This window comes from Pelophylax lessonae, assembly GCF_965119305.1.
Source record: "Pelophylax lessonae genome assembly, chromosome: 12".
In the NCBI taxonomy this organism is placed as follows: domain Eukaryota; kingdom Metazoa; phylum Chordata; class Amphibia; order Anura; family Ranidae; genus Pelophylax; species Pelophylax lessonae.
This window is the reverse complement of record NC_138779.1, coordinates 72,170,409-72,197,119: the sequence shown is the minus strand read 5'-3', so window position 1 is coordinate 72,197,119 and position 26,711 is coordinate 72,170,409.

Here is a 26,711-nt window from a genome sequence, read left to right as displayed (position 1 = left end):
AACCCGCCCCTCCGCCTCTCACCTTCAGCAGTTCCTGCTCGTCACCTGCCCACAGTCAGGTGTCTGTGAAGGAAATGTTTGAGCGCAAAAAGCCAATCTCGCAGAGTCACCCCCTTGCCCGGCGTCTGACAGCTGGCTTGTCGGAACTCTTAGCCCGCCAGCTTTTACCATACAAGCTGGTGGAGTCTGAGGCCTTCAAAAAATTTGTCGCTATTGGGACACCGCAGTGGAAGGTACCCGGCCGAAATTATTTTTCACAAAAGGCAATCCCCAACCTGTACTCTATTGTGGAAAAAGAAATCATGTCACGTCTGGCACACAGTGTTGGGGCAAGGGTCCATCTGACCACTGATAGCTGGTCTGCAAAGCACGGTCAGGGCAGGTATATAACGTACACTGCGCATTGGGTAAACCTGCTGGCGGCTGCCAAGCATGGAATGCGTGGCTCTGCTGCAGAGGAGTTGGTGACACCGCCACGACTTGCAGGCAGGCCTGCTGCCACCTCCTCTACTCCTCCTACTCCATCCTCTTTGCTAACCTCCTCGGCTGAGTCCTCTTCTGCTGTTGCGTCTTGCTCCACACCAACTGCACCCCCCCAGCTCCCCAGGGGCTATTCCACATGCCGGATACGACAGTGTCACGCTGTCTTGGGGTTGACTTGCCTGAAAGCAGAGAGTCACACCGGACCAGCACTACTGTCCGCCCTGAATGCACAGGTGGATCAGTGGCTGACCCCGCACCAACTGGAGATCGGCAAAGTGGTGTGTGACAACGGGAGCAATTTGTTGGCGGCATTGAATTTGGGCAAGTTGACACATGTGCCGTGCATGGCACATGTGTTGAATCTGATTGTGCAACGTTTTGTGCAGAAGTACCCAGGCTTACAGGACGTCCTCAAGCAGGCCAGGAAGGTGTGTGGCCATTTCAGGCGTTCCTACACGGCCATGGCGCACTTTGCAGATATTCAGCGGCGAAACAACATGCCAGTGAGGCGCTTGATTTGCGACAGCCCGACACGTTGGAATTCAACACTGCTAATGTTCGACCGCCTGCTCCAACAAGAAAAAGCGGTCAACGAGTATTTGTATGACCGGGGTGCTAGGACAGCCTCTGCGGAGCTGGGTATTTTTTTGCCACGCTACTGGACGCTCATGCGCAATGCCTGTAGGCTCATGCGTCCTTTTGAGGAGGTGACAAACCTAGTGAGTCGCACTGAAGGCACCATCAGCGACATCATCCCATATGTTTTTTTCCTGGAGCGTGCCCTGCGAAGAGTGCTGGATCAGGCCGTAGATGAGCGTGAAGAGGAAGAGGAAGAGTTGTGGTCACCATCACCACCACCAGAAACAGCCTTACCATCGATTGCTGGACCTGCGGCAACACTGGAAGAGGAGTGTGAGGAAGAGGAGTCAGAGGAGGAATGTGGCTTTGAGGAGGAGGAACACCAACCACAGCAGGCATCCCAGGGTGCTCGTTGTCACCTATCTGGTACCCGTGGTGTTGTACGTGGCTGGGGGGAAGAACACACCTTCAATGACATCAGTGAGGACGAGGAATTGGACATGAGTAGCTCGGCATCCAACCTTGTGCAAATGGGGTCTTTCATGCTGTCATGCCTGTTGAGAGACCCTCGTATAAAAAGGCTGAAGGAGAACGACCTGTACTGGGTGGCCACGCTACTAGACCCCCGGTATAAGCAGAAAGTCTGTGACATGTTACCAATTACCGGCAGTCGCAAAGGATGCAGCAGCTACAAAATAAGTTAAAAACTATGCTCTACACAGCGTATAAGGGTGATGTCACAGCACAACGGGAATCCAACAGGGGAAGAGGTGAAAGTAATCCTCCTCCTACCACCACAACCACGCCGGCAAGGACAGGACGCTTTACAGACGTCTTGTTGATGGAGGACATGCGGAGCTTTTTTAGTCCTATGCATCGCCACAGCCCTTCGGGGTCCACCCTCAGAGAACGACTCGACCGACAGGTAGCAGACTACCTTGCCTTAACTGCAGATATCGACACTCTGAGGAGCGATGAACCCCTTGACTACTGGGTGTGCAGGCTTGACCTGTGGCCTGAGCTATCCCAGTTTGCCATTGAACTTCTGGCCTGCCCCGCTTCAAGTGTGCTGTCAGAAAGGACCTTCAGCGCAGCAGGAGGTATTGTCACTGAGAAGAGAAGTCGCCTAGGTCAAAAAAGTCTTGATTACCTCACGTTTATTAAGATGAATGAGGCATGGATCCCGAAGGGACTGACAGTGGGGGATGCATTTGACTAAAAAAGGCCTGGTGATGACTGAGATGCCTTGGCCTAAAAATGGTCCACACGCTGCTGTATATAATCATTCTCTGCATGCCGGATGACTTACGTGACGTCTCCGCCACCAACTACGGTTCAAGCAGCAATGTTTTAGTGCACTTTCTGCCTTAAAACCTCAATTTTTCAGGCCGCTGCTACAGCAGCGGCTGCAACAATACCTACTTTTTCATGCATGTGTACATGCCTAATTTTTCTGGCCTCTGGTGCTACACTGTGGCTGCAAAAAAACAAAAAACAAAAAAAAAGGCACATACATGTGTCAATTCCCCTTCGTGATCGTTACCTTGTCGTGGTGAAGGGGCTTGCGTATCACAATGAAGCGATCACCTCTAGGATTGTGTTGGCACACCCCAGATGATAAGGTCGTTGCTTCATTGTGTACAGACCAAAAGCGATCCGCAGGATAATTTTTCATAAAAAAAAACATTCATTTTCTTTCATTCTTTCTGCGGAGCTGGGTATTTTTTGGCCGCGTTACTGAATGCTCATGAACAATGGCTGTAGGCTCATGCGTCCTTTTGCGGAGATGACAACCCTGGTGGTCAGTCGAACCCAAGGCAACATCATCGACCTCATCCCATATGCATTTTTTCTGGAGCGTGCCCTGCGAAGAGTACTGGATCAGGCTGTAGATGAGCATGAAGAGGAAGAGTTGTGGTCCTCATCACCACCAGAAGCAGCCTTGTCGTTGTCAATTGCTGGACCTGTGGCAACGCAGAGAGAGGAGTCTGAAGAAGAGAAGTCAGAGGAGGAAGGTGGCTTTGAGGAGGTGGAATACCAGCCACAGCAGGCGTCCCAGGGGGCTTGTTCTCACCTTTCGGGGACCCTTGGTGTTGTATGTGGCTGGGTGGAGGAAGAGACCTTCAATGATGTCAGTGAGGACAAGGAACGGGACATGGCTAGCTTGGTATCCAACCTTGTGCAAATTGGGAGTTTGCGGTTGTGCAAATGGACTGACTGACTGTTAAACGGGGAGTTTGGTCTGTCAGAGTTTGGTCTGTCACTGTGAAGCGGGCAACGGGCGTAACCCTTACACTACTTGACCGATAAAACATCATACCTGATCGTATTCACACACTGGATGTTTTAGTGCTGGTTTACACTGCCGCTACCACTAAAGTAGCGTCGCTTCCAGTGCGACTTTGGCGCGACTTAGCGCGACTTTGGTGCGACCTCATCGCGAGGTGACTTTTTATTTGGCCAATCACAATATCATGTTTTGTTACCGTCACCTAATTTCCTTTTCCTGTTTTTTGTTTTACATATTTCCCCATGTGTGCAGTGTTGTCTGTGTCATAGCTCAACTGATAGGCATGTTTGCCTTGGCATATCATATTTCAGCTTGCCAGAAAGAAAAAAAGACAGCTGGAAAGACACTGCATTAGTTTTCTACTAAAAATCATAAGAAAAATGCTGTTTTTTTTGGGTTGTGGACATACTACAGAGCTGAAACTTGACAGGTACACTTTTTAGACCCCCCAGACACTAAATACAAAAAATGACATGCCTGCCTAAAAAAATGCCCGATAAATGCCTGCAAGAGAAAAAGACAGCCGCAGAGAAGCCGTATTCCTGAAAATATAAGAAAAATGCTGTTTTTTAGGGGTTCTGGACATGCTACAGATCTGAAACTTGACAGGTACACTTTTGTGACCCCCCAGACACTAAATACAAAAAATGACATGCCTGCCTAAAAAAATGCCCGATAAATGCCTGCAAGAGAAAAAGACAGCCGCAGAGAAGCTGTATTCCTGAAAATATAAGAAAAATGCTGTTTTTTAGGGGTTCTGGACATGCTACAGAGCTGAAACTTGACAGGTACACTTTTGTGACCCCCCAGACACTAAATACAAAAAATGACATGCCTGCCTAAAAAAATGCCCGATAAATGCCTGCAAGAGAAAAAGACAGCCGCAGAGAAGCCGTATTCCTGAAAATATAAGAAAAATGCTGTTTTTTAGGGGTTCTGGACATGCTACAGATCTGAAACTTGACAGGTACACTTTTGTGACCCCCCAGACACTAAATACAAAAAATGACATGCCTGCCTAAAAAAATGCCCGATAAATGCCTGCAAGAGAAAAAGACAGCCGCAGAGAAGCCGTATTCCTGAAAATATAAGAAAAATGCTGTTTTTTAGGGGTTCTGGACATGCTACAGAGCTGAAACTTGACAGGTACACTTTTGTGACCCCCCAGACACTAAATACAAAAAATGACATGCCTGCCTAAAAAAATGCCCGATAAATGCCTGCAAGAGAAAAAGACAGCCGCAGAGAAGCCGTATTCCTGAAAATATAAGAAAAATGCTGTTTTTTAGGGGTTCTGGACATGCTACAGAGCTGAAACTTGACAGGTACACTTTTGTGACCCCCCAGACACTAAATACAAAAAATGACATGCCTGCCTAAAAAAATGCCCGATAAATGCCTGCAAGAGAAAAAGACAGCCGCAGAGAAGCCGTATTCCTGAAAATATAAGAAAAATGCTGTTTTTTAGGGGTTCTGGACATGCTACAGATCTGAAACTTGACAGGTACACTTTTGTGACCCCCCAGACACTAAATACAAAAAATGACATGCCTGCCTAAAAAAATGCCCGATAAATGCCTGCAAGAGAAAAAGACAGCCGCAGAGAAGCCGTATTCCTGAAAATATAAGAAAAATGCTGTTTTTTAGGGGTTCTGGACATGCTACAGAGCTGAAACTTGACAGGTACACTTTTGTGACCCCCCAGACACTAAATACAAAAAATGACATGCCTGCCTAAAAAAATGCCCGATAAATGCCTGCAAGAGAAAAAGACAGCCGCAGAGAAGCCGTATTCCTGAAAATATAAGAAAAATGCTGTTTTTTAGGGGTTCTGGACATGCTACAGATCTGAAACTTGACAGGTACACTTTTGTGACCCCCCAGACACTAAATACAAAAAATGACATGCCTGCCTAAAAAAATGCCCGATAAATGCCTGCAAGAGAAAAAGACAGCCGCAGAGAAGCCGTATTCCTGAAAATATAAGAAAAATGCTGTTTTTTAGGGGTTCTGGACATGCTACAGAGCTGAAACTTGACAGGTACACTTTTGTGACCCCCCAGACACTAAATACAAAAAATGACATGCCTGCCTAAAAAAATGCCCGATAAATGCCTGCAAGAGAAAAAGACAGCCGCAGAGAAGCCGTATTCCTGAAAATATAAGAAAAATGCTGTTTTTTAGGGGTTCTGGACATGCTACAGAGCTGAAACTTGACAGGTACACTTTTGTGACCCCCCAGACACTAAATACAAAAAATGACATGCCTGCCTAAAAAAATGCCCGATAAATGCCTGCAAGAGAAAAAGACAGCCGCAGAGAAGCCGTATTCCTGAAAATATAAGAAAAATGCTGTTTTTTAGGGGTTCTGGACATGCTACAGAGCTGAAACTTGACAGGTACACTTTTGTGACCCCCCAGACACTAAATACAAAAAATGACATGCCTGCCTAAAAAAATGCCCGATAAATGCCTGCAAGAGAAAAAGACAGCCGCAGAGAAGCCGTATTCCTGAAAATATAAGAAAAATGCTGTTTTTTAGGGGTTCTGGACATGCTACAGATCTGAAACTTGACAGGTACACTTTTGTGACCCCCCAGACACTAAATACAAAAAATGACATGCCTGCCTAAAAAAATGCCCGATAAATGCCTGCAAGAGAAAAAGCCAGCCGCAGAGAAGCCGTATTCCTGAAAATATAAGAAAAATGCTGTTTTTTAGGGGTTCTGGACATGCTACAGAGCTGAAACTTGACAGGTACACTTTTTAGACCCCCCAGACACTAAATACAAAAAATGACATGCCTGCCTAAAAAAATGCCCGATAAATGCCTGCAAGAGAAAAAGCCAGCCGCAGAAAAGCCGTATTCCTGAAAATATAAGAAAAATGCTGTTTTTTAGGGGTTCTGGACATGCTACAGAGCTGAAACTTGACAGGTACACTTTTTAGACCCCCCCAGACACTAAATACAAAAAATGACATGCCTGCCTAAAAAAATGCCCGCTAAATGCCTGCAAGAGAAAAAGCCAGCCGCAGAGAAGCCATATTCCTGAAAATATAAGAAAAATGCTGTTTTTTAGGGGTTCTGGACATGCTACAGAGCTGAAACTTCACAGGTACACTTTTTAGACCCCCCAGATGCTAAATCCAAAGAAATTTTTTATTTTTATTTTTTTTTAATTTTTCCAATAATTGGCTCTCTATCAAAAAATTATAATTTTTAAGAACTTTTTTTTGCGTGATCCCTCTCCGGCATGCCACAGTCCAGGTGTTAGTCCCCTTGAAACAACTTTTCCATCACTATTGTGGCCAGAAAGAGTCCCTGTGTGTTTTAAAATTCGCCTGCCTATTGAAGTCTATGGCGGTTCGCCCGGTTCGCCGGTTCGCGAACATTTGCCGATGTTCGCGTTCGCCGTTCGCGAACCGCGAATTTTAGGTTCGCGACATCACTACCAATCAGGTCATGCACCATCACCCCAATAAAGATATGTATAGAAATGTGAAGGAAAGGTGGGGCTATTCCGGTGCTAGACTACCCCACTCAGTACGACACCATCAACAAAAATGTAAAAAACATAGTTTTATTTATATCAAAAAGATAAAATGCAGTCCAACATATGATTGTTTCATATGTTATAAACAATTATACAAAAAAACATACATAATAAAATTACCCTTTCCTCAAAAACCCAGGCTTGACCTATCACTGAGACACACAATATATCCATGTGCCCATGTGCATGTCAGAGGCCAGGACTAACCCAACGCATTTCGCCTATTAAGGCTTCCTCAGGGGTATTGGGCGAAGAGGGTTCACAATGTCAAATTACTACAAAGAAAATAAAAATATTGATAATTATAGATATATTCATAAAATGTATTCATATCATTAATCATTTTCATCCAAAGATTCTTCAAATTAAGTTCCTGTTTATCATAGATTCTTATATCATAGAATATTACTTACATATGATTGTGATTTCGATAAAGAAGAGAAAGAGTGGAGAAAAATATGCCTAATTGCTAGTGGGCCAAGGTAACTGTAGTATTCAGTAACATGCATAGGCGAGGCAAGGTCTCCTGCACCAAAGAGGGAAAAAGAAGTGGTACCTCCGCATCCAAATGTTCAACTCAAATGAGGGGGGAAGAGATGTTTCTATATTTACGTCAATGTGTTCCTATAACAAAAAAGTGAATGGAACATAATATATTCTGTTGGGAGGGGAGAAAGGGAAAAAAACTCACAGATAGATCCAAAACATCCCCACTAAGATCCCCAGAGTACTGCCAACTGCTTAAAGCGGAGTTCCACCCAAAAGTGGAACTTCCGCTTTAAATAGTCCTAACCCCCTGACATGCCACATTTAGCATGTCATTTTTTTTTGGGGGGGGGGGATCGGGTACCTATTTTTGACAGGTACCCGCTCCCACTTCCGCTCGGAGCGCCGCGGCGCCCTGAGCGGAAGTTCTCCTCTCTCCCTCCCTCCCTGCAATCTGGGACACGTCAGAGGTCCCAGAAGATTGCCGGCCAATCACGACGCATAGCGCAACTCGCGCATGCGCAGTGTGTACCCGGCTGTGAAGCCGCAAACTGTCACAGCCGGGTGCCCACATCAGTGATGCCGGTGCCGCAGAACAGAGAAGGAGAAGACGGCGCCTCGATGGACCGTGGGACAGGTGAGTGTGCGGTTAGGCTGGAACTCCGCTTTAAGTGGGGTATCTGGAAAAAACCTACCTCAAGATTCCCCTTCAAGACAGACTCCACATCAAAATATAGAAGAAAGGATGGGGCACCCAAATGCAGCCTCTCAAAGAAATAGTTCCATAAGGATACAGCCTCAAGTATCTATGCAGACCTGCCCAAGGGGAGGACAAACCACCAGAGTAGGGATATAAGTGATAATATTGCTCCAAAAGGATATGAGCAATGTAGATGTATGCAAAATTCAGGCAATTACCTTGCTGGATTCCAAAGGATTCCCTCCCAGTCTCCCCATCACCAAAACAGCAGTGTAGCTGTTAGCATAAACTGACAGCTCTTTAAACGCCACAAATTACGTCACCCCCCCCTCTGCTGACGTCTCCGACAGATCGCCAGAGATCGTCAGACACGAAGATGCTACCGCGCATGCGTGGGAATTTGCACATGCGCAGTAATTAGTAGTAACCTCCAGCTCTGCTGATCCCCTGCTCATTAGTAACCCCCAACTCTGCTGATTCCCCACCCAGTAGTAACCCCAAAGCTCTGCTGATTCTCTGGTTTGCTGACCCTCCTCTCTCCAGTTCCCACTCACCTTCCGCTGTATTGCTCCCATTCTGCACACTACTTGTGACATCTGCTAGTTTCTCCTGCCCTGGTCCTCCAGCTCTGCTTATTATCCGCTACTCAATCTTTTCTCCAGGTCCTGCTCACCTCCTGCTATATTGCTCCTAGGCTGCTCACCATGTGTGGTATCTGCTAGTTTCTCCTGATCTGGTCCCCCAGCTCTGATGATCCTTCACCGCTCAGTCCTGTCTCTCTGGTCCCTGCTCACCTGATCCCTAGATCATTAGTACTTTCCTGCTGCTCCATGCTGCACACCAGCTGTGATGTCTGCATCAGACACTTCCATATTATATACACACTAGACATTAAGCCCGTTAAATTAACGGGCGCTAGAACATATGGCTGACTGAGCGGCTCTCGCTTATCTCTTTTTTTTCTAACAACGCGAGAGCCGCATGACATAGCCAGCTCTGCACATAGCGTCCCTGTTACCCTAGCAACAGAGACACGCGCAGAGCTGACCGAGCGGCTCTTGCGTGCGAGCGCACACCCGCCGCTTCAAGAGTTTTGGCCGGCCGCCCGACTGGGGTGTATGTAGGACATGGTACAGGGGAATGCGGGGCTGCGGACATGGTACAGGGGAATGCAGGGCTGCGGACATGGTACAGGGGAATGGGGGGCTGTGGACATGGTACAGGGGAATGCGGGGCTGCGGACATGGTACAGGGGAATGCGGGGCTGCGGACATGGTACAGGGGAATGCGGGGCTGCGGGCATGGTACAGGGGAATGCGGGGCTGCGGGCATGGTAGAGGAGAATGCGGGGCTGCGGGCATGGTAGAGGAGAATGCGGGGCTGCGCGCATGGTACAGGGGAATGCGGGGCTGCGCGCATGGTACAGGGGAATGCGGGGCTACGTGCATGGTACAGGGGAATGCGGGGCTGCGCGCATGGTACAGGGGAATGCGGGGCTGCTGGCATGGTAGAGGAGAATGCGGGGCTGCTGGCATGGTAGAGGAGAATGCGGGGCTGCGGGCATGGTAGAGGAGAATGCGGGGCTGCGGGCATGGTAGAGGAGAATGCGGGGCTGCACGCATGGTACAGGGGAATGCGGGGCTGCGCGCATGGTACAGGGGAATGCGGGGCTGCGCACATGGTACAGGGGAATGCGGGGCTGCGCGCATGGTACAGGGGAATGCGGGGCTGCACGCATGGTACAGGGGAATGCGGGGCTGCACGCATGGTACAGGGGAATGCGGGGCTGCGCGCATGGTACAGGGGAATGCGGGGCTGCTGGCATGGTAGAGGAGAATGCGGGGCTGCGGGCATGGTAGAGGAGAATGCGGGGCTGCGGGCATGGTAGAGGAGAATGCGGGACTGCGCGCATGGTACAGGGGAATGCGGGGCTGCGCGCATGGTACAGGGGAATGCGGGGCTGCGCGCATGGTACAGGGGAATGCGGGGCTGCACGCATGGTACAGGGGAATGCGGGGCTGCGCGCATGGTACAGGGGAATGCGGGGCTGCGCGCATGGTACAGGGGAATGCGGGGCTGCGCGCATGGTACAGGGGAATTGATATAATATATATATAATATTTTCTTTAATTAATTTCTTATTTTTTACTTTTTATTATGATTATTATTTACTATACATAGGAGCTGCTTTTAATGAATTTGGCCGCTGTCCTGTCGGATATTGCCTCCCCGCCTCTTCTCAGTCAGCTGTTCTTCCCGCCGAAAAATGCATCTGAGGGACTATGCACACATAATAATGACGTCAACCCCAGCTGAGCTGAGCAGTCAGCTGGAGTGACGTCATTTACCGCGCATGCCCTGTCCGTCAGATGGATTTTTTAAAGGGAGGAATAATCAGACAGGAGCCGCGCGGTCTTCTCCATACCGGAGCCCCTGTCAGACGTGAGGTATTATCAGACAGGAGCCGCGCGGTCTTCTCCATACCGGAGCCCCTGTCAGACGTGAGGCATTATCAGACAGGAGCCGCGCGGTCTTCTCCATACCAGAGCCCCTGTCAGATGAAATGTTCAACGTGAGGTATTATCCGACAGGAACCGCGATCTTCTCGATACAGGACACCCTGACAGGACACCCTGTCAGATGGACACAGAAGCCGCGGTCTTCTCCGTACCAGAGCAGCGGTCTTCTCCGCCACTTACGTAGGTTTCCTTCCACAGCCAATATAGTACTGAGGTGGATGTTGAAAGGTGGGCGGGGATCCGCTCATATGCACGCCCACCCAGCGCCGGCCGGTGTTCTCTGCGTCCCTGTTCGTGCGGCACATGCGCAGTAGCGCAGTTTCACGGACACAGGGAAGGACACAGGGACACTTGGCTTTTATTAATATAGATAATCCAGAAGTGACTACTTATGATGAACTAATGTTCACGTGTTGGTTTCCCAGTGCAACATGGGATATCTTACACCTGCAATACATCCAAAACAAAGCGATGTTAACAGTGAATAAATGTCACTTAAATGCTACAGGTGCTGTTAGCAAGTGTTATGACAGACTTCTATGGAGGCTTTGGAGATGCTTTGAAGCTCCAAGAAAGTGACATAGGGTATTATTTTTGAAGCAAAGCAGACGCAACAGTGTGAACAGGACTGTAAGGTAGCCATTTTATTTAGTATGAGGTGCTTTGATTGACAATCAGAACACTTTAACCACTTCAACTCTGGAGGGTTTACCCCCCTTCTTGACCAGGCCATTTTTTTGTGATACGGCACTGGGTTATTTTAACTGACAACTGCGCTGTCATGCGACGCTGTACCCACATAAAATTGATGTCCTTTTTTTACCCACAAAGTGGGGTTTCTTTTGGTGGTATTTGATCCCCTCTATGGTTTTTATTGCTTGAGCTCTAAATAAAATTTAAAAAAAAAGACAGACAACTTTGGAAAAAAACAATATTTTTAACTTACTGCTATAAAACATACCCAATAAAAAATGTAAAAAATCAAATTTATTCATCAGTTTAGGCCAACATGTATTCTGCTACATGTTTTTGGTAAAAACAAGCGTATATTGATTGGTAAAAGTAGCATATACAAACTATGTGATAGATTTATGGAATTCTTATTTTTTTGTTACTGGTAATGGTGGCGATCAGCATTTTTTAGCGGGCCTGCGACATTGTGGCCAACAAATCTGCTACAAGGGGTACCTTTTGAGGACCAGTAACATCAATACATTGATCAGTGCTAAAAAAAATTGCACTGTCAGTGTACTAATGACACAAGCAGGGAAGGGGTTAACATCAGGAGCAATCACAGGGTTAAATGTGCTCCTAGGAAGTGATTTTTAACTGTCTGGGGGTTGCTTTGGCTGTGAGAAAACAAAGATCAGTGTTCCTGCTTAGCAGAAACACTGGATCTCTTTCTCCACTACTAGCAGAATGGCGATCTGCCTTGTTTATATAGGCAGACCGCTGTTTTGCCTCTCTCGTGAACAATCGGTGGGTCCCAGCAAGCATTGGGTCTGCAGGACCCGCTGATTGGCTCTTGCTGTGCCCAATTACAGCGGGAGTTGGTTGCCAGTGGCGCCCCAGACCATGAAGCATGAAATGACGTACAGGTATGTGATTTTGCGCAGAAGAGCTGCCGCCCCACAGTATATATATTTATATATATATATATATATATATATATACAGTATATATATGAGGGGCAGTCGTCAAGTGGTTAAAAAAGCGTGTCAAATGCCACATTATGAAGCAGTTTTCAATGTTGGAGTATCTAAAGCCCCTTACACACGATCAGATTATGGAACGATCTGTCGTCCATTTTTTGTGGCATGCTAGTCTGATGATGAAAGTGAAGAGGTTATTTTCATACTAAAATTCCCGTACGACAGAATTCAACTTCAGAAGTGATGTCATGTGTTGAATTAGTTTTTTATGTGCTCTTTCGTTTCTGAGCATGCCTAGTCTTGCTCTTACAATTTTTTTCAGACGAAAAACTGTACTAATTAAAGGAAAATCAGACGTTGTGTTGACGTACAACAAAAATTATATAGCCTGCACATCCAGTTTTTGTCGTCCGAAAATCCGTAATCGGCTGTCGAAAGCAATATACTAACAATCCGAAAATTGGCAGATCGGTCGTCGGACGAAATTTCCCTTCAGATTTTCTTATCGTGAGTACGGGCCTTAAGACATAGGACACAAATAACTAACTCTAACCTACCAAGCTTCACCTAAAACTATCCATTAATCATATCGGTTTTAGGTGGACTAATTCTTTAAAACTGAATACATCCTAAAACATTTTTCAGTCAAATATCATATGTTTTGTTTGTAAGATTTTCTTTCCTTTGTTACCATTCAACCTAATCTTTTTAAAATCTGCTTGGAATTGCTTTAACAAATAAAGTAATTTCATAGTCATTACAAATATAGTCATGCACCTTGCGTAAGGATCCCGCAGAGTGGGAAAACACTGGTTTACCACTGCATGCAATCACTGGCACATATAAAGACTTTTTAAAAGTAATTTAATGCAGTTTCCCGGGATTCAAAGACTCGTGTGTTGTCTAAGATTAAACTGTTCTCTAAATCCCACAGCTTCTATTCTCTTTAATATTCCCTTTGAACAATGGATAAGGCTTACATTGTTTGTCTTCATAAAAAGTGCTACTCTAGCATATTGTTATGGATTTAAAATAATGTACTGAGTTCCAGCTTTAGGATGAAATAGATGAGGCTGACAGCTTTGAAGTAACCTAAAATGAAATCTTTAAGCTGTGTATTCATTTGCAACAATTACAGAATGATGATTCTTTCACTGATTTTTTTTTTTTGACTATAAGAAGTCATTGAAGCAGATGAAATGCAAAAATGTCATTGTATAAGAACTGATAGTGACGACAAAGAACTTATATAGTTATCTGAACAATTATTATAGAAATCTGTCTTGTTTAGCAGAATGGTAAAAGAGAGTCTTTTGATCAGATTCCACCCTTTTACAGTTGTTGTCAGAGCAGGTGCCCCATTGGGAGCCATAGCTTCACCTACTGTTGCGGTAAAAACTGTCAGTTTTTACATTTTCCAACATTGTCTTGGACACTTGTCACCAATCCCCACTGTTTCCAAAACAAAAAAAAATGATGGAATTCCACTTTAAAATCAAACTGAAGTCACAGAAATAAAAAATGCAGTCAGATAGACATTGTATTGCAGCCAGACTTGTCAAAGACTTTCCACCAGTTTCCTGCTATAGCAGGTACAAAATATGTCTAAAAATGATTATGCAATCCAGTAAGTGTCAGAGCTTGACCACGCTGCCCAGTGCACTTTGTAATTAAAAGCTGTGTACACCAGGGGTCTCAAACTGGTGGCCCTCCAGCTGTTGCGGAACTACAAGTCCCATCATGCCTCTGGCTATGAGATGCTTGTAACAGAATTGTAGTTCTGCAACAGCTGGAGGACCACCAGTTTGAGACCCCTAGTGTACACACTGGTAGAATTTAGTTTAGGAGTGTTCTAAAAACATATATTAGTTTCTCTAATCATTAGTGGGGTCAAATCGAAGTTTGTTATCGACTGCAGTGATTAGAAAATTTGAAGAAGCAGGATGGAAAATTTTTATTGAATGGATGAATTTCTAGCAATGTATGAGGTTTTCAAATCCATTTATTCCAAAATCGAATACTAGAAGCATACATGATCTTGAACTACTTTTGAACAACAGTTGAATGTTCTGAGAATTTTTGTTTGAATTTTCTACTAGTGTACACCCAACTTTACAGAGATGCATCCTTCTCCAAAAGTCTGAAGGTGTAGCTGATGCTCATCTATGTCAGAACATAATATTGGTGTTGAAGGGCAAGTGCATTTCTACAGAAAGAAATGTTTATTTTAAGGCATTTATAAGCAAAAAGTTGGTTGAAATTTAAAGGTTTGTGGAACATGACTATTTTTACCTTTCGTACCATTTAATTGAAACTACACTTTTAGCAAACCAGAGTTCTGTAGCATGTAACTGAAATCTACAGGGACCTGTATAGATCTGCCCATCCTGAGCCATGAAATCCTAGGTGCTGTAACATGCAAATACTAAATTTGGCACGCAAAGTTAGCTGTGGCCTTATGCACCTCACCATTGGTCAGAGAGTCACTCTAAACCAGGGATATGCAAACTGTGGCCCTCCAGCTGTTGCAGAACTACAAGTCCCATGAGGCATAGCAAGACTCTGAGAGCCACAAGCATGACACCCAGAAGCAGAGGCATGATTGGACTTGTAGTTTTGTAACAGCTGGAGGGTCACAGTTTGTATTTCCCTGCTCTAAACCAATAGCAAGAAGTAAGAGGGCGTGGGCTATAACCTGACTTTCTATGTTGACAATATTTGCATATCAAAGTGCCCTGAGGTTTGGAGATTCTTTCGATTTGCTGAATCTCAAGACTCTGGATGTTTACATTTGAGTCCAAAAATTCTGGATGGAATCTACAGAGCTGTCATTGCCTCCCTCTATCAGGGAGATTTTTTTGTTTTCTGTGGACATCAAAGATGTTTACTTGCATGTGCCCATCTTTCCAGATTTCTATTGTTTTCCATGGAACCCCTACACTACCAATTTGTGGCTCTGCCATTCGGCTCCTCTTCTGCAATTCGGGTGTGCACCAAGGTGCTGGTTCCAGTGTTAGCCCTGTTGCATTCTTGTGGCATCCCCATTGTGGGATACTTAAATGACCACCTGTTAGGGCAACAGTTCAAAAGGGGGTGAGGGGTGATGTGAAGGGGGCAGAAGACACCGCTGTGGGGAGGGCATCCTTTTGTCTCAGGTAGTTTTCTGCCTTTCATCCCAGTCAGGACATTGTTCTTCCAGCCTTTTGTTTAGGTCTATTCATTAAATAGAAAATTCCCGGACTGTACGAGTCTATTTCACAGGCAATTCTTCTTTCAGAAAGACTGATTCTCTCTTTGTCATTCCACCCACTAAGGGTGCCTCAGCTTCCTATTCTGCAAAAACCTTTTGGCTACACCTGCCATGTGAGCCGTTTCTATTTGAGTACTAGAAATGTCCTGAAGCATCCTAGGCCCCACTTAAAAGTGTGTCATAACTTTTCTCCTTTGAGAAAGAATTTTTAAATCTGTGGTCTATTTCTACAGTGGATGCACAGATGATCCACAATAATAGTGATACTAGCAAATAGGTTGGAGGTTCAGCGTTTCCTTAGATCCCATTTTTTAGTTAACTGGTGTGGCATGTCCTGTATTGGCAGTGACTCTGATCAGTTAAACCATGTCAGAATAGGTAGGTTCCCTTAATGAAAACAATCCACTGTTGTAATAGGTCCTTTTTTTTTTTTTTTTTTTTTACAGCAGTTGGAGCAAATGTCTGGAGCCTTTTGCTTTAGTTGTGATGTCTAAAGCATTCAAACTTGTCTCTCACATGTGACTGATGTCTGTACATATGTGTAGGGCTATGTGCTTAAAACTTGAATCTGGTATCTTCTTCAGCTGCCCCTCACTATATTTCCTAGCTTTATTGCACTTAGCATTGTATCTTCCCAGGTCTGGGCTCCCTGCGCCCCTTTGTTCCTACTCTAGTAGAAACTAGATTTTGGGTGTAATACCCCTTATACACTTCTCTATTAAGGAAATCTCTATGTCTTTGGATATTGTCAAACCCTTCATGGTACATGGTGCCCCTCAGACTTTCTCCTCTCCTGAGGGACCTTCAAAGTCAGCAGGGACCAGTCCCAGCTGTTCCCTACTCCAGCAAGGACTTCAGCCCTCAGTGTCCTCCAGAAGCACCCACTCCTTCCCAAAGCACTGTACTATATTTCCACCCTAGTATCTTTTTTTACTGGTATCTCCTTTGAGGAACACTCAGACGACTCTCCCTGAAAAAGGCTAAGCTTTCTGGGCTCTTGGAGTCTGAAACATTCTGATGGGCCTAACATCTGCAAGCTTTGGCCAGTTAAGGTTTCTTCGTTGTCCAACATTGATATTATGGGGCCGGTTCATATTTGTGCTAGCTGCTTTTTGCAGGTAGGGCAGCCCATTCATTTCAATAGGCTGCCCTACCCACAGCAAAGCCTGAAAAAGACGCCCTGGATCTTTTTTGAAAATTGCACTGCATGGAATCACTTGGTGGTGCAGCACCAGGTGGCTTGGCACATGCAAAATTAAAGTATTTTGGCGATGCGTGGGGGTGCCATAAGAATTAATGACACCCCACGCATTCGCTAAACAGCAGCGTATTTCTCTCATGTGTTGGGAATGTGCACGATTGTGCGTGCATTCCCAGCACACAATAGTAATACTACAAATAAATACTAGTGCAGGAAAGGCAAGCAAAAATTAGACTGTTTAACAGAGCTAAAGAAAAATCATCCAACCTCCTAGGACACTAGCAAAAACGTGAGGCATGCTGGTTAGAGGAGGGAAATAAAAATGGTCTGGCTTACAATTTTTCTGTTTTCCAGTGACCCAACCCCCTGTAGACACAATGTAACAATAAAACATGACTGTTTACGAATTCCTGGGTCTGCACTGTTGGGGTTTAGGCAAGGACTATTTCCAGTGGATTACTACCGTATACAATTCACTATCGGCCACAATAAAAACCATGGTTTTGAAACTTAATAATTTCCAATTCAGAAAGAAACATGCAAAGAATGCCTGCTGTCACCCATGCTCTTTATTTTGGCCCTGGAACCTTCTGGTAACATTCTGATATTAAAAGCATTGAAGTCGCAGGAATCCATCAAATTACGTATACATTTGCGGACAACGTATTGGCATACATCGTTACACCACATCTCTCGCTCCCCAATCTCATGATGCTTCTCTCCCAGTTCACCATTCTGTCTGGCCTGTCTAAATCAACCGCCATGAATGTTACCCTTTCAACTTTTGTCATCAAGTCTATTCAAATTCAATTTCCATTTACTTGGTTACTCTACTTTTTCACATTTGGGTATTATACTCACACCTACTTATGGTTTGCTGCATCAAGCTAAAATCCCTTCCTTGCTCAAACACCTTAAAAGACTGTTAACTCTATAGGACCACAATTCTTCTTCCTGGTTTGGCTGCATACATGCTGTAAAGATGACACACCCACCTAAATTACTTTATCTATTTCATGTTCTGCTGATCCCACATTTTACGTCTATTACAGACCTACATTTTCAAAATTTTGGAGGCCCAACTCAACTCACTTCACTGGTAAGGAAGTTTGCCAATGATGGCTATTCTTTATCTTATCAATGCATGAGAGGGATTGTCATAGAGATTGGAACCACACGCAAAACCATAAGGACCCACAGAGGCGTTACAATAAGGCTTAAAATTATACCAACTGCTGGTGAGTGTGCAATTCAGCTGGTTGTGGACTTTCACAACATTGGGTGAAGCACTGCATGAGAAAAAGAGATTGTTTTGGCACGAAATGGAAACAATGAACACTTGGATATTTGAGATTATTGTTGTTTTTGTCATGCACATATTTGTATGATTTGACAAAATGTATTATTGTGGATACATTGTTATGTTGTTTAGTTTGCACTTTTATAGGTCAGCGCAGCAAATCACAAAATTCTTTTTCCTTTTCATATTTTTATAACAACCAAAGAAACTATCACAGGTGTGTGGAAGTCTCCATATCTTAACTTCAAAAGAATCAACGCTCCAGGGCACATTTGTCAATGAAAAAGGTATTGAAAGATAAACATGATAAGTTTCTCTCGATATGGCAGCCATAGTTAGATTACCTACCTCTTTCAATGCACACCTCCCACTTGGTCCAACTTTAATAATTAGGGAAGTCCTCTACTGTCCAACCCTTTTGAGGGTACCTTTGAGCGACTTCTGTGGTCCCCTTCTTCCCTTTCCTTACCTCTTCCCACTTTCTCTTTTCATCTTTCTTCTCTTCCATTACCCTCTCTTTTGCTTTCTTTGTAGTATTCTTTTAGATACTCAGTCTTTTAACACTATTTTGCTGTTATCTCTCCTTTATCTTAAGCCTGGTACACACTAGAAGTTTTTTTTTTCCTAGGGGGCTGGGAGCGCTGATCGGATGCCAATCTGCAGACCTTTTTCAGCCATGCCCCTTCGACAGAAGCCGCTCGTTCGTTTTATACGTATTCATTTTATTTTAACAACGATTAATTGCCCCGTGTGGGCTTGTCATTTGTATTGTTAGGCGAGTCTGTCATTTCTTGCATTTGCATTGTATGCTATTCTCTGTTGTAATAAACTTTTTTTTTTTTGGTACCACGGAATTCCTGGATCCCTCAATGCACTTCAAAAAAGCACAAAAAGCTTATATTCATATGTGTATTTAGTTGATTGTCTGGAGTTTGGATTTAATTGCAGTCACAGAATGTGATTGTGGATGTCTGGTTAGAGGGGAATTACATTTACAAACCAATTTAACATAAATTTGTAATCATAATGAAAATAGTTGCTTGTGGTGGTTTACTGACAGAATGACTAAAAAAGATAGCACTTTGTTAATGGACTGCATTCTGCTAGATGGAGTGTCAACAGTAGGGCAAGGTAATGTGAAGCACATGGCAAAGCTGTTAATCAGTGCCCCTTGTATATGTATGCAGCCTGTTTTCTAGTGATTAGACATACTTCTCCCCAGTGCTTCTCCTCTGGTCATCACTATATTACTACTCTGTTCTTTGGTTATAGGAGATAACATATTACCAGTCAATCACACAAGCAGGATTAAGATGCACCAGTAGGTAGATATCCTCTAAAAAAAACTGGCGCTTACATCTTTGACCTGGGCAAGTCTACGTTTGTACTTAGTCTTATAGGGTTTATCACAAACATGTACAGGTAAGTGGCCTAACTGAACCATTTTGTATAGATTAGGCTGTCAATAAATGATTTTCACTGTGAAAGGGATCTAAACACATTAATATATATATTCTAATTAACTAATATAACACTAATTAAATTGGCTGATGAAGAAGTAACATGCTTTGAAACGCATCCCTATCTCCCAGCGCACACCCAGTGGGGTCAGGCATCCTCTTCATCCAAGCTCTGGATTCCATCCCTGGTCGGGTTGTCACCCTGCAGCAGCCGCTCCCTCCTGCCTATGCTGTTCTCCCCCCTGGGCCTCAGAGGCAGCAGCTTTGACTTTTACCACTTTGCACATGCTCCCCTTTTGTGAGTGTGTTTTTAATCATTAATAAATGTTCACCTAGTTTACTACATCATGGAGGTTGTGCTTGTCTTTTCCCTTTGGTTTTCACTAATTAAATATGGGTTGTGAATTGTCCAGAGTGTGATGCTGTTATAATTTTAGCCTTTTGGTTATTATGAATCAACTGATAATAATCAATGAGGCTGCCTAATGCTATACCAAGTGACAACCTAGTGTTCTTCATGTTTGCCACATTTTACCACCATATTATTTTATATTTTATTATTTACCAGTTATCTTCCTTAATGCCTTTAGAGTATATCAGTATTTTACTTTTTAACTTTTGAACACTATCCTGAAGAAATGGTTATTACTTTAAACAGAAAATCAATATTTATTTAAGCTAATATAGGAACAGAGTGGTGTATACTGTATTATGTAAGTAGTATGCCAGACTGGCACAGATGTTACAGAAAAAGTTACAGATTTCAGTGGCCAGCCAACAGTCTTTGTTACAGGGAAAGGGGCTAGAAATATGGCAGCTGCCTTAGCTAACTTGTTTTTTAAGGTCCAATCTCCAGGGCAGTCAAATTGATCTTCTACCCCCATATTTATTTTGGTCAGTGACCTAAAGCTGAGAAAAGCTATTTTTGGATATTTGCTAAGTTAAAAATTACCTCTCATCAGGGATCTTTTTCAATGGAAATGCGGGGGAATGCTCCAGACTGAATGTATGTATTGGCTAGGAGTGCTGGGGTGTGCTGGAGGGTCTATTGAAGCTGGCTGCTGCGTGATCTATTGTTGTGGGGGGGTTGCATCAGTTGTGGATATTTTTAACTGATTCATGACAAATGTTCCCATACATGTGTAATAATATCTCTCACCCACAGGTGGTTTAGGGAGCTTTTGATGTTGTGTATTTAAAGATGGCTGCCACTTATCCAATTGACCATGTGGTTGTGGGGGAAAGTGCAACCATGTGTTGGTGATCTCACTCACAAAATGACCTGTGAGTGGTCAAGAGGAATGATCCTGTGGGTGGTCTCATGAAAAAAAATTCCATAGCATGAGGAATAGTCTGTTTTTTGGAGCTGTGGAAAGACCAAGCATGCAGCCAGGATTTATTTTTGCCCTGTTCCTCCAGCTATCCAGTGTAAGATGTTGACATTCAACTACCAGAACTAAGTATTATTTAGGATATTGGAAATAGGAGTGTATGTTTGAGACTTGTTAATGTCTATGGTAACTTTCATGTGCAAGAAGCCTTATGTATTTTGATGTCCAGTAAAGTTTTATTTTATGCTTTTTATCAAAACTGCTCTTGGTGTGTCTGTTCATTTTAATAATTCACTAGATATTTCAGGGCTGTCCAGGATACCTTCATTATACATTTTGTTGTTCCCACATTTAATAAAGGCCTCTACTATTACTGGGGAGGTCTATTGTTACTAGTGTGGAGTCTGTTGTTGCTGGGGGGTCAGTTGTTGCTGCGATAGATATACTGTTGAGGGAGGGGCCTATTGTTGCTGGGGGAGAATCTATTGTTGCTGGCTACAGGTAATCTATTTTACTGCTTTTCTTGTTATCATTACCAAATTACTTATCACCACAAAATGATATTTAGTTCTGTATCATATTAACCACTTAAGCCCCAGGAGATTTTACCCCCTTCCTGACCAGGGCCTATTTTGCGATTCGGCACTGCGTGATTTTAACGGACAATTGTGCGGTCGTGCGATGCTGTACCTAAACAAATTTGACGTCCTTTTTTTTCCCACAAACAGAGCTTTCTTTTGGTGGTATTTGATCACCTGTGCGATTTTTTGATCATGCGCTATAAACAAAAAAATAGCGTAAATTTTGCAAAAATAACAATATTTTCACATTTTTTTTATATGAAATTCCCCCCCAAAAAATGTAAAAATCAAAATTTTTAACATTTTCGGCCAATTTGTTTTATGCTACATATATTTGGTAAAAAAAATCGCAAAAAGCGTACTTTGATTGGTTTGCGCAAAAGTTATCGCGTTTACTAACAAAGGGAAAGATTTTTGTCATTTTTGTTGTTTTTTTTTTTAACGAGTAATGGAAGCGATCTGTGATTTTTTTGCGGGACTGTGGACAGATCGGACCCTTGACTGACATTTTTGACACTTTTGGGGTTACCAGTGACATTACTGCAGTAATCAGTGCTATACATATGCACTGTTACTGTAAAAATGACACTGGCAGTGAAGGAGTTAACTTTATTGGAGAGAGAGGGGTTAAGTGTGTCCTAGATGCGTGTTTCTAACTGTGATTGGCTGTGGCTACTAGTGTAAGAACAGAGATCAGCGGTCCTACATAGTAGAACCGTCTGATCTCCATTCTTACACAGGGGAGACTGACAGGCGGCTGTGTTTATATTAGCCGCCTGCCTTTCTCCCGCTCTAAAGGACGATCGTGAGTGCTCGGCGGACATCGGGTCCGCCGGGCACACACGCGGGGGGTCCGTGGCCGTGCGGGAGTGCGCCTCCGGCAGCGCACGCTCACTCCCTAGAGCCTCAAAGGCTAGCGACGTAGCCCTACGTCTCTTTGCCTGTGAGGGGCTGACTGTCGACGTAAACAGTCGTGCGGCGGTCGGCAATCGGTTAAAAGGGGCAGTACTGGGAGGTGGGAAAGGGGTGGAACCAAGGGACAGTGCATGGAGGTGGGTAGGGGGTGGAGACAAGGAGTGACTCAGAAAGGCGGAGTACCTGCACTTATTCTCTGAGAAAAAAAGCCCTGCCTCCAATGACAGGGGTCCCATGTATGGATGTTCCTATGTAGGTTTAAACAGGTTAATTTAGCCTGTACACAAACTTTCTGCATAAAAAGTACAGGTTCTGGCTCTAGTAGAGTGATGAGATGGGTCGCTCAATCTCCACTTTTTCCATTTACAAAACTTCTTGTATTCATTTCACAGAATACAAGGTGTTTTGTGAATGGGCGAGGGGATAGGAAGGCAGATGCACATGTCACGGTCTCCCCTCCTCTATTCACAGAAACAACAGTTCATTCTTCCCTCTTAGATAAAATGTATTAAAAAAGACAAACAGTATAAATAAATATAACATCAAAATTATTAATATTATACAGGAGGGCAGACAATACAGTTACAATACAATTCAATACAGGAGGAATAAGAGGGCCCTGCTCGTTAGAGCTTACAATTTAGAAGGGAGAGCCAAGTGAAACAAAAAGTAATAACTGGGGGGGATGAGCTGATGGAGAAAATGAAAATACAGTTGTTAGGTGTGAGTAGGATAGGCTTCTCTGAAGAGGAGGGTTTTCAGGGATCATCTAAGAGCTAATAGAGTAGGAGATAATCAGACAGATTTGGGTAAGGAGTTCCATAGGATTGGAGAGGCTCTGGAAAAGTCCTGGAGGTGAGCATGGGAGGAAGCGACGAGGGAGCTAGAGAGCAGGAGGTCTTGAGAGGAACAATTAGGTTGGTATTTTGAGATTAGGCTAGTGATGTAGCTGCGGGCTAAGTTGTGGATGGCTTTGTAAGTTGTTGTTAGGATTTTGAATTTAATTTGTTTGGTGAGCGGAAGCCAGTGGAGGGATTGACAGAGAAGTGTAGCAGACACAGAGCGATTGGTAAGGTGGATGAGTCTGGAAGCAGCATTCATGATGAATTGAAGGGGGGATAGCCTATGTAGAGGTAAGCTAATGAGAAGGGAGTTGCAGTAGTTGGGGTGAGAGATGACCAGGGAGTGGACGAAATAACCAAGATTCTGCGCATGATTTCTGAATTGCCGCAAAAATGCGGGACGCAATTTCTATCCTCTTACTTTCAATGGCACCCCGATCGTTGCGCGATGTTGCCGCAATTGTTGTCCAAGAAGTCGCTGCAAAATCGCGCAGACAAAATCATGGGATGTCTGTCGCCCAAAAGAAGTTCTGGAACATCTTGTGGGCGACTGGCGACCCGCGATTTTGTTTGCGTGATTTTGCTGCGATTTGTGGGGGGACAATTAAAAAGTGTCAGAATCGCAAGCGCATCCCATGTTTTGCGGCAAGATTAGAGGCAACTTTGCGATCCGGAACGTGAAGGTGAGAGCATAGCCTTAGGGTCCATGTTGCTTCTTCAGGAATTTTGCGTTTTGCCTGTAGAAGCAGCTCAGTATTATCCTATGTGTCCATCCACATTAGGATGTTTAGAGGCATATTTGAAGCTCAGTTTTTGGAGGCAGGAAAAAATTCTTCTGGTTTGCAGTTTTTAAAGGAATTTTCTGGCAGAAAACAAATACTAAACACTACTTAACATCTGTACAAAAATGCTCTGTATGAGCATTTCTTTCTGCAAAAGAATTGGCGTTTTTTTGGACTCTTAAAAGAAATAAAAAGTATTTCCTGGTGCATCATGGCAGCATGCACTTGGGTTGTGGCTCTGCCCACACAACCTGATAGGACTGGTTAACTATAAATCAAAGACAGACCCGGCTCGCAGCATTTTCCTTTTTGTCCTCGCCTGATCAGGACTAGAGTAGCGAGGTATCCCTTACCATTTGTCCTCCCAGCCAGGTTTAGCCTTTCCTGGGTTGAAGCCCTTCCTGTACAGTCTCTAAATGAACTATATGGTTGTAGCCCCATTCTGGTGGTCTGGGGGACATAGTTCAACCTTTCCTGGGTGGAAATCCTTCCTATACAGCCTCTACACAAGCTATATGGTTGGAGCCCCATTCTGACAGAGCAGACCTGTCAAAGAAAGCTTTAAACAAGCTTTGACGTAAGTGACAGCATTTTCCCTTTGCTTTCCATATGCTTTTCACCTCTTTTCTCTTTTTTGTGAGTGTTTGCCATTTCAAAGATGTCTGCAGCAGTGCAAGTATACTCTGAGCATGAAAGACATGAAGTGATGCGGCTCCTGTGGCCTGTTTCCTGGCTAGCCCTTTTCCAAGATGGCGATCTGAGCATACTCAAGGCACTGATATCATCACTAATGGCAAAATGTGATAGTTTTAAATGGTTTTATGGCATTTTTGGGTAACACATGGTGGAGCTCTCTACTTATGCATGCTGGATGCTTATGTGGTCATTGTTTGCAGGTATATTTTTTCTTTTTTATGGCATTCACCTGAGTTTTTCCTATTTCCTTCTCAGTGTTGCTCTGGGATCACTGTGCTTTTTATGGCATTCAACTGGGCTTCTGCTTTTCCTTCTCAGTGTTGCTCTAGGATCACTGTTGCTGTTTATTGCATTTCACCTTGGCTCTTCCTATTCCCTTCTCAATGATTGCTCTGAGATCACTGTGTCATGCTGTTTTTCATTTTAGTCTGCTGCTTTGCTCTGTTTCTATGGGGAACGCTGCCCAGTCAGACCACCCATTGCTTTTAAGGTATAGGGATTAGGTAAGTAGTGAAAATTGAGAAAAAAAGAGCCAATATCTACAGCTCTGTAGGGACCTAAAGATGGAGAGAGCCCTCTAAAGGTCAAGACAAGTCGCCATCTAAGAGCAGACATCCAGGCAATGTTGATCAAGGTCATCATTTCGCCACTCATTATCACTGCTTCCCGTTGACAAACATCACAGGCTACCAGCCCTAATAGTTGCTGCATTTGTGGTGGAGAGTTATTGCCTGCCAAGCTAATATGTCAAGTCAAGACCGCTATCCCCGCTGATGAAGTCCCGCCCTCTGAAGGACGTAACCCGCGGCCATCTTGGAAAACGCCAGAGACATGCCTGCACGCTTGCATGCTCTGCAATTGGCCTGAATATTTCTATTTTCATATGATTTCCAGGGTAGCCATCTACTTAAGGTGAAGAGTCTGAGATCTTATTGATTTCTGGATACTGCTGACTGGCCCCGTGTTTGCTGCCAGTGAAGATTGGTCTGGATACTTAAAGCTGATTGGCCCTGTAGGGTCTGTGTTCTAAGGTGAGAGGCAGAAAATGTCTGGAGGTAGGAAGATATGAGCACCTAAGTTTATATCATTCTGGAGTCCATGCCAGCTTGTTTTGGGTCTCTGCTTTTATCACCCATAAGGAAGGACTTTCTTTTTTCCTTTTTTTTTTTTGCCTATCATCTTGCACCTTTCAGGATTCTTTTCACATTCATATATATGTTCCATCTAATATACAATGTATACATTCATTGCTGTGTAATGAGTAAACATAGGATTGCGCTGCACTATATTTCATATTACAGGAAGCTTTATGTGATTGTCCTTGAGTGTCCAGCTGCTAGTCCGCAATTTAATTCAATTTTAATTTTTATAACGTTCAGCGCTGAATATTACATTTTTTATTTAGTATGTCAAGTCCACTTGGAAGAAGCGATAACTGACAAAGAAGGGGATGTCTGGAAAGTAGCCACCTTGAATAAAGAATCGGCCATGGAATTGATACATGAAGCCAGTACTTCCTAGTTGGTGGCTAAATTGCCTAGCACTTCCAACCAGAGCCAGTAGGTGTCCAAATTGGAAAGCTTGTCGAAAGAAGGCATTAAAGGGGCCACAGGCTTTGACAGTTACCCAATAGAGCCTTTTGAAAGGGCAGTTAAGGATGCAATTGCCTGGAGTGAAGTGGAGGAAACTCTTCACAAGGTTAGAAAGTACTAATTTCCCTTCACTGAACAACTGGAGGAGTTAATCCAGGAAGAATAGAAGGAGTCAGAGAAAAAGGCCTGTATAAACAGGTTGTCAAAATTGTATACCCTGAAAAAGCTAAAGGTCAAACTGCTGCGGTCTCCCCTGATGGTGGATGCATCATTATTGCAGCTGGCAAGACAGGTGACCTTGCGGTTGTGTTCAAGGAGGCTTTAGTCCAAAAATTAGACCCAACTCTGAAGTGCTCCTACGTACTGTAGCATCTGCAGATGCCTGCAGACCAGCAATAACCAGTCCAGGTGCTGAGTGAGGCTAATGGACGTGGGTTCATAATTATCAACCAGCTGCTGCACCTGCAGGACTCTGAGGAAAGTGTCAGGGTCTGCACC